Genomic DNA, 12,456 nt, shown 5'->3' with positions numbered 1-12,456 from the left:
CATAATTATTAGGCAACTTAACAAAAAACAAATATATACCCATTTCAATTATTTATTTTTACCAGTGAAACCAATATAACATCTCAACATTCACAAATATACATTTCTGACATTCAAAAACAAAACAAAAACAAATCAGTGACCAATATAGCCACCTTTCTTTACAAGGACACTCAAAAGCCTGCCATCCATGGATTCTGTCAGTGTTTTGATCTGTTCACCATCAACATTGCGTGCAGCAGCAACCACAGCCTCCCAGACACTGTTCAGAGAGGTGTACTGTTTTCCCTCCTTGTAAATCTCACATTTGATGATGGACCACAGGTTCTCAATGGGGTTCAGATCAGGTGAACAAGGAGGCCATGTCATTAGATTTTCTTCTTTTATACCCTTTCTTGCCAGCCATGCTGTGGAGTACTTGGACGCGTGTGATGGAGCATTGTCCTGCATGAAAATCATGTTTTTCTTGAAGGATGCAGACTTCTTCCTGTACCACTGCTTGAAGAAGGTGTCTTCCAGAAACTGGCAGTAGGACTGGGAGTTGAGCTTGACTCCATCCTCAACCCGAAAAGGCCCCACAAGCTCATCTTTGATGATACCAGCCCAAACCAGTACTCCACCTTGCTGGCGTCTGAGTCGGACTGGAGCTCTCTGCCCTTTACCAATCCAGCCACGGGCCCATCCATCTGGCCCATCAAGACTCACTCTCATTTCATCAGTCCATAAAACCTTAGAAAAATCAGTCTTGAGATATTTCTTGGCCCAGTCTTGACATTTCAGCTTGTGTGTCTTGTTCAGTGGTGGTCGTCTTTCAGCCTTTTTTTACCTTGGCCATGTCTCTGAGTATTGCACACCTTGTGCTTTTGGGCACTCCAGTGATGTTGATGCTCTGAAATATGGCCAAACTGGTGGCAAGTGGCATCTTGGCAGCTGCACGCTTGACTTTTCTCAGTTCATGGGCAGTTATTTTGCGCCTTGGTTTTTCCACACGCTTCTTGCGACCCTGTTGACTATTTTGAATGAAACGCTTGATTGTTCGATGATCACGCTTCAGAAGCTTTGCAATTTTAAGAGTGCTGCATCCCTCTGCAAGATATATGTATATATATATATATATATATATATTTTTTTTTTTTTTTGTGTGTGTGTGTGTATGTATGTATGTATGTATATGTGTGTGAGTGTGTATGTGTATATATATATATATATATATATATATATATATATATTTGAATTTGTGTGTGTATGTATGTATACTATGAGTGAGGTCTGTCTACCTTTATTGGGGAAATGATGAACTTCTGAAAAGACTTAAAAAAGCTGAGCCCAGACTGCTCTCTCTTTTCTTTTTGTAAGAACCACAAACAGAATTATTAGTGTTTAAAGGGGCAGCTCTCTACAACTGTCACATTACACAGTTTTGTGTAATGACTGATTAAAGCTACATTTATTCAGGCAAAATCTTTTAAGTTATTGTGGCATAAAAAAACAGATTGTAATATAAAATATTTAACTGGACCCAAATGTTTCCTTTCATGATTCAGATAGAACAATTTTAAACAACTTTCCAATTTACTTCTGTTATCTAATATGCTTTGTTCTCTTGATATCTGTTGTAAAAAAGGATACCTAGGTAGGCTCAAAAGCAGCAATGCACTAATGGGAATTAACTGATGTTTAGTGCCTGCACATATATGCCTCATGTCATTGGCTCACCCAATATGTTCAACTAGCTCTCAGTGGGATATTGATACTCTTTCAATAAAGGATACAACGAGAATGAAGCAAATTTGATAATATAAGTTATATATAGATATATATACATACACACACACATTACAATGGGCAGAGCCATCTGAGGGGCGGGGCTAGTGCTCCCCATTCTCAAAAGTCACCAGCCGCCACTGAGTGGTGACTGTAGTTTTAAAAATAAAAATACCTGCCTTAAAGTGACAGGGCGGGCCGTGGACTGGATACACCACAAGAGAAAGAAATTTATCAGTGTAAGCATAAATTTTGTTTTCTCTTGTAAGGTGTATCCAGTCCACGGGTTCATCCATTACTTGTGGGATACCAATACCAAAGCTTTAGGACACGGATGAAGGGAGGCACAAGGCAGGAACTTAAACGGAAGGCACCACTGCCTGCAAGACCTTTCTCCCAAAAATAGCCTCCGAGGAAGCAAAAGTATAAAATTTGTAGAATTTAGAAAAAGTTTGAAGCGAAGACCAAGTCGCCGCCTTACAAATCTGTTCAACAGAGGCCTCATGTTTAAAAGCCCAAGTGGAAGCTACCGCTCTAGTAGAATGAGCTGTAATTCTTTCAGGAGGCTGCTGGCCAGCAGTCTCATAAGCTAACCGGATTATGCTTCTCAGCCAAAAAGAAAGAGGTTGCTGAAGCCTTTTGGCCTCTCCTCCTCCCAGAGTAGACAACAAACAATGCAGAAGTTTGACGAAAATCCTTAGTAGCCTGTAAATAAAATTTTAAAGCACGAACCACGTCAAGATTGTGTAACAGACGTTCCTTCTTTGAAGAAGGATTAGGACACAGTGACGGAACAACAATTTCCTGATTGATATTCTTATTAGATACTACTTTAGGAAGAAACCCAGGTTTGGTACGCAAAAGTACCTTATCTGCATGGAAGATCAGATAAGGGGAATCACACTGTAAGGCAGATAGCTCAGACACTCTTCGAGCCGAAGAGATAGCTACCAGAAACAGAACTTTCCAAGATAAAAGCTTGATATCTATGGAATGCAAAGGTTCAAACGGAACCCCTTGAAGAACTTTAAGAACTACATTTAAACTCCATGGCGGAGCAACAGGTTTAAACACAGGCTTGATTCTAACTAAAGCCTGACAAAACGCCTGAACGTCTGGAACATCTGCCAGACGCTTGTGCAAAAGAAGACAGCAGAGATCTGTCCCTTTAAGGGACTAGCTGATAATCCCTTTTCCAATCCTTCTTGGAGAAAGGATAAAATCCTAGGAATCCTGACCTTACTCCATGAGTAACCCTTGGATTCACACCAATGAAGATATTTACACCATATCTTATGATAGATTTTCCTGGTGACAGGCTTTCAAGCCTGAATCAAGGTATCAATGACCGACTCAGAGAAACCACGTTTTGATAAAAACAGAATTTATGTTTACCTGATAAATTTCTTTCTCCTACGGTGTATTCGGTCCACGGCTTCATCCTTACTTGTGGGATATTCTCAATCCCTACAGGAAGTGGCAAAGAGAGCACACAGCAAAGCTGTCCATATAGCTCCCCTCAGGCTCCGCCCCCCCAGTCATTCGACCGACGGTTAGGAGAAAAAAAGAGAACCATAGGATGCAGTGGTGACTGTAGTTTATAAAAATAAATTTAAACCTGACTAAAATGCCAGGGTGGGCCGTGGACCGGATACACCGTAGGAGAAAGAAATTTATCAGGTAAACATAAATTCTGTTTTCTCCTACATTGGTGTATCTGGTCCACGGCTTCATCCTTACTTGTGGGAACCAATACCAAAGCTTTAGGACACGGATGAAGGGAGGGAACAAGTCAGGTAACCTAAACGGAAGGCACCACTGCTTGCAAAACCTTTCTCCCAAAAATAGCCTCCGAAGAAGCAAAAGTATCGAATTTGTAAAATTTGGCAAATGTATGCAGTGAAGACCAAGTCGCTGCCTTACAGATCTGTTCAACAGAAGCCTCATTCTTGAAAGCCCAAGTGGAAGCCACAGCTCTAGTAGAGTGAGCTGTAATTCGTTCAGGAGGCTGCCTTCCAGCAGTCACATAAGCCAACCGGATGATGCTTTTAAGCCAGAAAGACAGAGAGGTCGCAGTCGCCTTTTGACCTCTCCTCTTACCAGAATAGACGACAAACAAGGACGAAGTTTGTCTGAAGTTTTACCTAAAAGCAACTAAAGATTTCAAAGCACAAACCACATCAAGATTGTGTAACAGACGTTCCTTGTTAGAAGCTGGGTTAGGACACAGAGAAGGAACAACTATTTCCTGGTTAATATTCTTATTGGAAACCACTTTTGGAAGAAAACCAGGTTTGGTACGTAAAACGACCTTATCTGTATGAAACACCAGATAGGGTGAATTACACTGCAAAGCGGAAGAGATAGCAACCAAAAACAAAACATTCCAAGATAGTAACTTAATATCTATGGAATGTAGAGGTTCAAACGGAACCCCCTGAAGAACTGAAAGAACTAGATTAAGACTCCATGGAGGAGCCACAGGTCTGTAGACAGGCTTGATTCTGACTAAAGCCTGCACAAACTCCTGAACATCTGGCATTGCTGCCAGACGTTTGTGTAACAAAACAGACAGAGCTGATATCTGTCCTTTTAAGGAACTAGCTGACAAACCTTTCTCCAATCCTTCTTGGAGAAAAGCTAAAATCCTTGGAATCCTAATCTTACTCCATGAGTAACCCTTGGATTCGCACCAACAAAGATATTTCCGCCATATCTTATGGTAAATTTTCCTAGTGACAGGCTTTCTAGCCTGAATCAGGGTATCTATAACTGAATCCGAAAACCCACGCTTAGCTAAATCAAGCGTTCAATCTCCAAGCAGTCAGTTGCAGAGAGACTAGGTTTGGATGTACGAATGGACCTTGAATTAGAAGGTCCTGCCTCAAAGGTAGCTTCCATGGTGGAACCGATGACATATTCACCAGGTCTGCATACCAGGTCCTGCGTGGCCACGCAGGAGCTATCAGAATTACCGAAGCCTTCTCCTGTTTGATCCTGGCTACTAGCCGTGGGAGAAGAGGAAACGGTGGAAAGACATAAGCTAGATTGAACGACCAAGGCGCTGCTAAGGCATCTACCAGTGTCGCCTTGGGATCCCTGGACCTGGACCCGTAACATGGAACTTTTGAGTTCTGACGTGACGCCATCAGATCCAGATCCGGAATGCCCCATAGTTGAGTTAACTGGGCAAAAACCTCCGGGTGAATTTCCCACTCCCCCGGATGGAAAGTCTGACGACTCAGATAATCTGCTTCCCAGTTGTCCACTCCTGGGATGTGAATTGCTGACAGATGGCAGGAGCGATCCTCTGCCCATTTGATGATCTTGGATACCTCTCTCATTGCCAGGGAACTCTTCGTTCCCCCCTGATGATTGATGTATGCTACAGTCGTCATGTTGTCCGACTGAAATCTGATGAATCTGGCCTCCGCTAGTTGAGGCCATGCCTGGAGCGCATTGAATATCGCTCTCAATTCCAATATGTTTATCGGGAGAAGAGATTCTTCCCGAGACCATAGACCCTGAGCCTTCAGGGACTCCCAAACCGCACCCCAGCCCAAAAGACTGGCGTCGGTCGTGATGATGATCCACTCCGGTCTGCAGAAACTCATTCCCTGAGACAGGTGATCTAGAGACAGCCACCAGAGGAGTGAGTCTCTGGTTTTCTGGTCCATTTGAATCTGGGGAGACAAGTCTGCATAATCCCCATTCCACTGTTTGAGCATGCACAGTTGCAATGGTCTTAAATGAATTCGAGCAAAAGGAACCACGTCCATTGCCGCAACCATTAGTCCTATTACCTCCATGCACTGAGCTATGGAGGGCTGAGGAATGGATTGAAGAACTTGACAAGCGTTCAGAAGCTTTAACTTCCTGACCTCTGTCAGAAAAATCTTCATTTCTACGGAGTCTATTATTGTTCCCAGAAAGGGAACCCTTGTGGACGGGGACAGGGAACTTTTTTCTATGTTCACCTTCCACCCGTGAGATCTGAGAAAGGCTAAAACAATGTCTGTATGAGCCCTTGCTTTGGGAAGGGACAACGCTTGTATTAGAATGTCGTCTAGGTAAGGTGCCACTGCAATGCCCCTCGGCCTTAGCACCACTAGAAGGGACCCTAGCACCTTTGTGAAAATTCTGGGAGCAGTGGCTAAACCGAATGGAAGAGCCACAAACTGGTAATGTTTGTCCAGAAAGGCGAACCTCAGGAACTGATGGTGATCTTTGTGGATAGGAATATGCAGGTACGCATCCTTTAAGTCCACGGTAGTCATGTATTGACCCTCCTGGATCGTTGGTAAAATTGTCCAAATGGTTTCCATTTTAAATGATGGAACTCTGAGGAATTTGTTTAGAATTTTTAAGTCCAGAATTTTTTGGGAACTACAAACAGGTTTGAGTAAAAACCCAGTCCTTGTTCCGCTGTTGGAACTGGGTGTATCACTCCCATCTTTAATAGGTCTTCTACGCAACGTAAGAATGCCTGTCTCTTTATCTGGTCTAAAGATAAGCGAGACATGTGGAACCTTCCACTTGGAGGAAGGTCCTTGAACTCTAGAAGATACCCCTGAGAAACAATTTCTAGTGCCCAGGGGTCTGGAACATCTCTTGCCCAAGCCTGAGCAAAGAGAGAAAGTCTGCCCCCTACTAGATCCGGTCCCGGATCGGGGGCTACCCCTTCATGCTGTCTTGGTAGCAGCAGCAGGCTTCTTGGCCTGTTTGCCCTTGTTCTAGCCTTGCAATGGCTTCCATGCTGGTTTGGGCTGGGATGCGTTACCCTCTTGCCTAGTGGCTGTAGAGGTGGAAGTCTGTCCGTTCCTGAAATTGCAAAAGGAATGAAAATTAGACTTATTTTTAGCCTTGAAAGGTCTATCCTGTGGAAGGGCATGGCCCTTTCCCCCAGTGATATCTGAAATAATTTCCTTCAACTCTGGCCCAAATAGGGTCTTACCCTTGAAGGGAATATTAAGTAATTTTGTTTTGGACGACACATCCGCCGACCCAGACTTTAACCAAAGCGCTCTGCGCGCCACAATTGCAAAATCAGAATTTTTCGCCGCTAATTTAGCTAACTGGAAAGTGGCGTCTGTAATGAAAGAATTAGCCAACTTCAGGGCGTGAATTCTGTCCATGACTTCATCATAAGAAGTCTCCTTTTTGGAGCGAGTTTTCTAGTTCCTCAAACCAAAAAGCCGCTGCAGTGGTTACTGGAATAATGCAAGAAATTAGTTGAAGAAGAAAACCCTGTTGAACAAAGATTTTCTTAAGTAAACCTTCTAATTTTTTATCCATAGGATCTTTGAAAGCGCAACTGTCTTCTATTGGTATAGTCGTGCGCTTAGCTAGCGTTGAAACTGCCCCCTCTACCTTAGGGACCGTCTGCCATGCGTCCCTTCTAGGGTCAACAATTGGGAACATTTTCTTAAATATAGGAGGGGGAACAAAGGGTACACCTGGCTTCTCCCACTCCTTAGTCACTATATCCGCCACCCTCTTAGGTAACGGAAATGCATCAGTGTGTACTGGGACCTCTAAGAATTTGTCCATTTTACACAATTTTTCAGGGATCACCAAAGGATCACAATCATCTGTAGCTAGGACCTCCTTAAGTAGGGCGCGGAGGTGTTCTAGCTTAAATTTAAATGCTATGGCATCAGGCTCTGCCTGCTGAGAAACTTTCCCTGTGTCAGAAATTTCTCCCTCAGACAGGCCCTCCCTCACCGCCAAGTCAGATTGATGTGAGGGCACTACAGATAAATTATCCTCTGCGTCAGCTTGCTCATTTTCTGTGTTTAAAACTGAGCAATCACGCTTCCTAGGAAAAGCTGGCAGTTTGGATAAAAATGCTGAGAGAGAATTATCCATTACTGCCGCTAACAGTTGCATAGTAATCGCAATTGGTGCGTTAGATGTACTGGGCATCGCTTGCGCGGGCATAGCTGGTGTTGACACAGAAGGGGAGGATAGCGAGCTATCTTCACACCCTTCAGCTAAAGAATCATCTTGGGCTATATCTTTAAGTGTAATTGTACGGACCTTAAACTGTTTGGACGCTATAGCACATTTCACACATAAATTTAATGGGGGAACCACCTTGGCCTTTGAACATAGAGAACATAGGCTATCTGAAGGTTCAGACATGTTTAACAGACTTAAAAGTAACTTCAATGCAATAAAATTTATTTTTGACAAAAACGTTACTGTCTCTTTAAATAATAAAAGTGCACACTTTATTACTGAAACATCAAAAAACCATCAAAAACACATCCGATTTTTATGAAATTTTCACCACAGTGTCATGAGTGTGGGCAGCCTCTGAAGAAGTAGGAAGACGTCCTACGAAACGCGTTAGGCCCCGCCCACCGTTGACGTCACGCCGCATACACCAGCTGCAGGGTAGCCGGCTTTTTCAACCTGGTAGTCTGGTGCAGTATGGGCTTTTGACGTTAGTATGTGTGATATTTATTTATTACGAACCTTTATACTGTGAACTTTGTTAAACTCCTTGTGGTAATCGCACAACAGCGTGCTGAGGACTGTTCGTGTGCTGGGACTTTATCACAGAGGATTGAGCATCTGAGTGTATTTACATTTCTGTGACTGGACATACCTCATATGTTTGAGGTTTGAGAGTGTGAGTTTTTAATCGTCATATGCTTTAATAAAATTGTTGTGATCTTACAGTCTGCACTTAGAGGTGTTTTGCGCCGTCCTTCTTTTCTTTTGTATTTGTAACAGTGTCATAATGCTTTGAAAAGGTTGCACACAAATTTTCAGACCAATTAACCCCGTAATGCCCAAACCGGAGCTAATTACAGCAGTTAACCGGTTAACACACTACAGTACTCTGCCACAGCTTGCCCTGTGGCTTTTACCTTCCTTAGGGTTATTTTGGTAAGAATATAAGCCTCCCTGGAGCCCTTCCTGATGCTTCCGGACTCCCCACGTGAAGCTGCATGAACTGGCTAGTCAAAACAAGTGCACAATTGAGGCGCGAAAATGAGGCTTCCTTCCTCAGCATACCAGAGTGGAGGGGCCTTTCTGACTAGATTAGGTGTCCAACTAAGTGCCAGGCGCAAATTAATCCCCAAAAGTGTTTTAAGTTGATAAAAAAAACACCTATTTAAGTTGAAAACTTGCTAAAAAGCAATTGATTAGCCCACAATAGTGTCAAACAGCATAAGCCCTTAAAATAAGCCATCCTTTTATTGCTGAATCTAATAACAATGGCTTACCTATCCCAGAGGGAATTTCTGACAGTCTTCTAGCATTACTGGGTCTTGTTAGAAAAATGACTGATCATACCTGAAGCAGTTAAGCCTGCAAACTGTTCCCCCCAACTGATGTTATCTGGTTTCAACAGTCCTGCGTGGGAACAGCAATGGATTTTAGCTACTGGTGCTAAAATCATAGTCCTCTTAGCAGAAATCTTCTTCACTTTCTGCTGCAGAGTAAATAGTACAAGCCGGCACTATTTTAAAATAACAAACTCTTGATAGAAGAAATAAAAAACTACAACTAACACCACATACTCTTTACCACCCCCGGGGAGATGCTACTAGTTAGAGCGGCAAAGAGAATGACTGGGGGGGGGCGGAGCCTGAGGGGAGCTATATGGACAGCTTTGCTGTGTGCTCTCTTTGCCACTTCCTGTAGGGATTGAGAATATCCCACAAGTAAGGATGAAGCCGTGGACCGGATACACCAATGTAGGAGAAATCAAGCATTCAATCTCCAAGCAGTCAGACGCAGAGAAATTAGATTTGGATGTTTGAATGGACCTTGTAGTAGAAGGTTCTGCCTCAGCGGCAGAGTCCATGGTGGAAAGGATGACATGTCCACCAGATCTGCATACCAAGTCCTGCGTGGCCACGCAGGTGCCATCAAAATCACAGAAGCTCTCTCCTGCTTGATCTTGGCAATCAGACGAGGGAGGAGAGGAAATGGTGGAAACACATAAGCCAGGCTGAAGGACCAGGGCACTGCTAGAGCATCTATCAGTGCTGCCTGGGGATCCCTTGACCTGGACCCGTAACAAGGAAGCTTGGCGTTCTGATGAGACGCCATCAGATCCAGTTCTGGTTTGCCCCATAGTTGAATCAGCTGGGCAAATACCTCCGGATGGAGTTCCCACTCCCCTGGATGAAAAGTCTACCGACTTAGAAAATCCGCCTCCCAGTTCTCTACTCCTGGTATATGGATAGCTGAAAGATGGCAAGAGTGAGCCTCTGCCCATAGAATTATCTTGGAAACCTCCATCATTGCCAAGGGACTCCTTGTTCCCCCCTGATGGTTGATATAGGCTACAGTCGTGATGTTGTCCGACTGAAATCGGATGAACCTGACCGCAGCCAGTTGAGGCCATGCCTGAAGAGCATTGAATATCGCTCTCAATTCCAGAATATTTATCAGAAGGAGGGCTTCCTCCTGAGTCCACGAACCCTGAGCTTTCAGGGAGTTCCAGACCGCTCCCCAGCCCAGAAGGCTGGCATCTGTTGTCACTATAGTCCACTCTGGCCTGTTGAAGCTCATTCCCCTGGACAGATGGACCCGAGATAACCACCAGAAGAAGAGAATCCCTGTCTCTTGATCCAGATTTAGCAGAGGAGACAAATCTGTGTAGTCCCCATTCCACTGATTGAGCATGCAAAGTTGCAGTGGTCTGAGATGTAGGCGGGCAAACGGAACTATGTCGATTGCCGCTACCATTAGGCCGATTACTTCCATACACTGAGCCACTGACTGCCGAGAAATGGAATGAAGGGCACGGCAGGAAGTTAGCAGTTTTGATATCCTGACATCTGTCAGAAAAATTTTCATTTCTACTGAAGCTATCAGAGTCCCTAGGAAGGAAACTCTTGTGAGAGGGGAGAGAGAACTCTTTTCTACATTCAACTTCCACCCGTGAGACCTCAGAAAGGCCAGAACAATGTCCGTATGGGACTTGGCGATTTGAAGAGTCGACGCCTGGATCAAGATGTCGTCTAGGTAAGGAGCCACTGCTATACCCCGCGGCCTTAGGACCGCCAGTAGGGACCCCAGAACCTTTGTAAAAACTCTTGGCGCCGTGGCTAACCCGAAGGGAAGAGCCACAAACTGGTAATGCCTGTCTAGGAAGGCGAACCTGAGGAACTGATGATGCTCTCTGTGAATCGGAATGTGGAGATAAGCATCCTTTAAGTCCACGGTAGTCATATATTGACTCTCCTGGATCATAGGGAGGATGGTTCGGATTGTCTCCATCTTGAAGGATGGGACCCTGAGAAATTTGTTTAGGATCTTGAGATCCAAGATTGGTCTGAAAGTTCCCTCTTTTTTTGGGAACTATAAACAGGTTTGAATAGAAACCCTGCCCCTGTTCCTCTCTTGGAACTGGGTGGATCACTCCCATAACCAGTAAGTCTTGAACGCAACATAAGAATGCCTCTCTCTTTATCTGGTTTGCAGATAGTTGTGAGAGATGAAATCTCCCCTTTGGAGATGAACCTTTGAATTCCAGAAGATATCCCTGGGAAACTATCTCTAGTGCCCAGGGATCCTGGACGTCTCTTGCCCAAGCCTGCCCCCGACTAGAATTGGTCCCGGATCGGGGGCTACCCCTTCATGCTGTCTTAGAGGCAGCAGCAGGCATTTTGGCCTGCTTCCCTTTGTTCCAAGTCTGGTTAGGTCTCCAGACTGGTTTGGACTGGGCAAAATTTCCATCTTGTTTTGCATTAGAGGAAGCCGAAGCTGCGCCACCCTTGAAGTTTCGAAAGGAACGAAAATTATTCTGTTTGGTCCTTAATTTATTGGACCTATCCTGAGGAAGGGCGTGACCTTTTCCTCCGGTAATGTCAGAGATGATCTCCTTCAGGCCAGGCCCGAATAGGGTCTGTCCTTTGAAGGGGATGTTAAGAAGCTTAGACTTTGAAGTAACGTCTGCTGACCAGGACTTAAGCCATAGCGACCTACGCGCCAGAATGGCAAAACCTGAATTCTTAGCCGTTAGCTTGGTTAAATGAAAAACGGCGTCAGAAATAAAGGAATTAGCTAACTTAAGAGCTTTAATCCTGTCTAAGATATCATCTAACGGGGTCTCCACCTGAAGAGCCTCCTCAAGAGACTCGAACCAAAAATCCGCTGCAGTAGTAACTGGAGCAATGCATGCAAGAGGCTGGAGAATAAAACCTTGATGAATAAAAATTTTCTTAAGGAGACCCTCCAATTTTTTATCCATAGGATCTAGGAAAGCACAACTGTCCTCGACAGGGATAGTTGTACGCTTAGCTAGGGTAGAAACAGCTCCCTCCACCTTAGGGACCGTCTGCCACGAGTCCCGTATGGCGACATCTATGGGAAACATCTTTTTAAAAGCAGGAGGGGGAGAGAACGGCACATCTGGTCTATCCCATTCCTTAGAAATAATTTCTGAAAACCTCTTAGGGACTGGAAACACATCAGTGTAAACAGGCACTGCAAAGTATTTGTCCATTTTACACAATTTCTCTGGAACCACAATGGGGTCACAGTCATCCAGAGTCGCTAAAACCTCCCTAAGCAATAAGCGGAGGTGTTCGAGCTTAAATTTAAACGCTGTCATTTCAGAATCGGACTGAAGTAAAGCCTTCCCTGAATCTGAAATGTCACCCTCAGATAGCAACTCCCTTGCACCGGCTTCGGAGCCTAGCGAGGGTATATCGGACACAGCTA

Source organism: Bombina bombina, chromosome 2 (genome assembly GCF_027579735.1).
Source record: "Bombina bombina isolate aBomBom1 chromosome 2, aBomBom1.pri, whole genome shotgun sequence".
Lineage (NCBI taxonomy): Eukaryota > Metazoa > Chordata > Amphibia > Anura > Bombinatoridae > Bombina > Bombina bombina.
Note: the sequence above shows the minus strand (reverse complement) of the source record.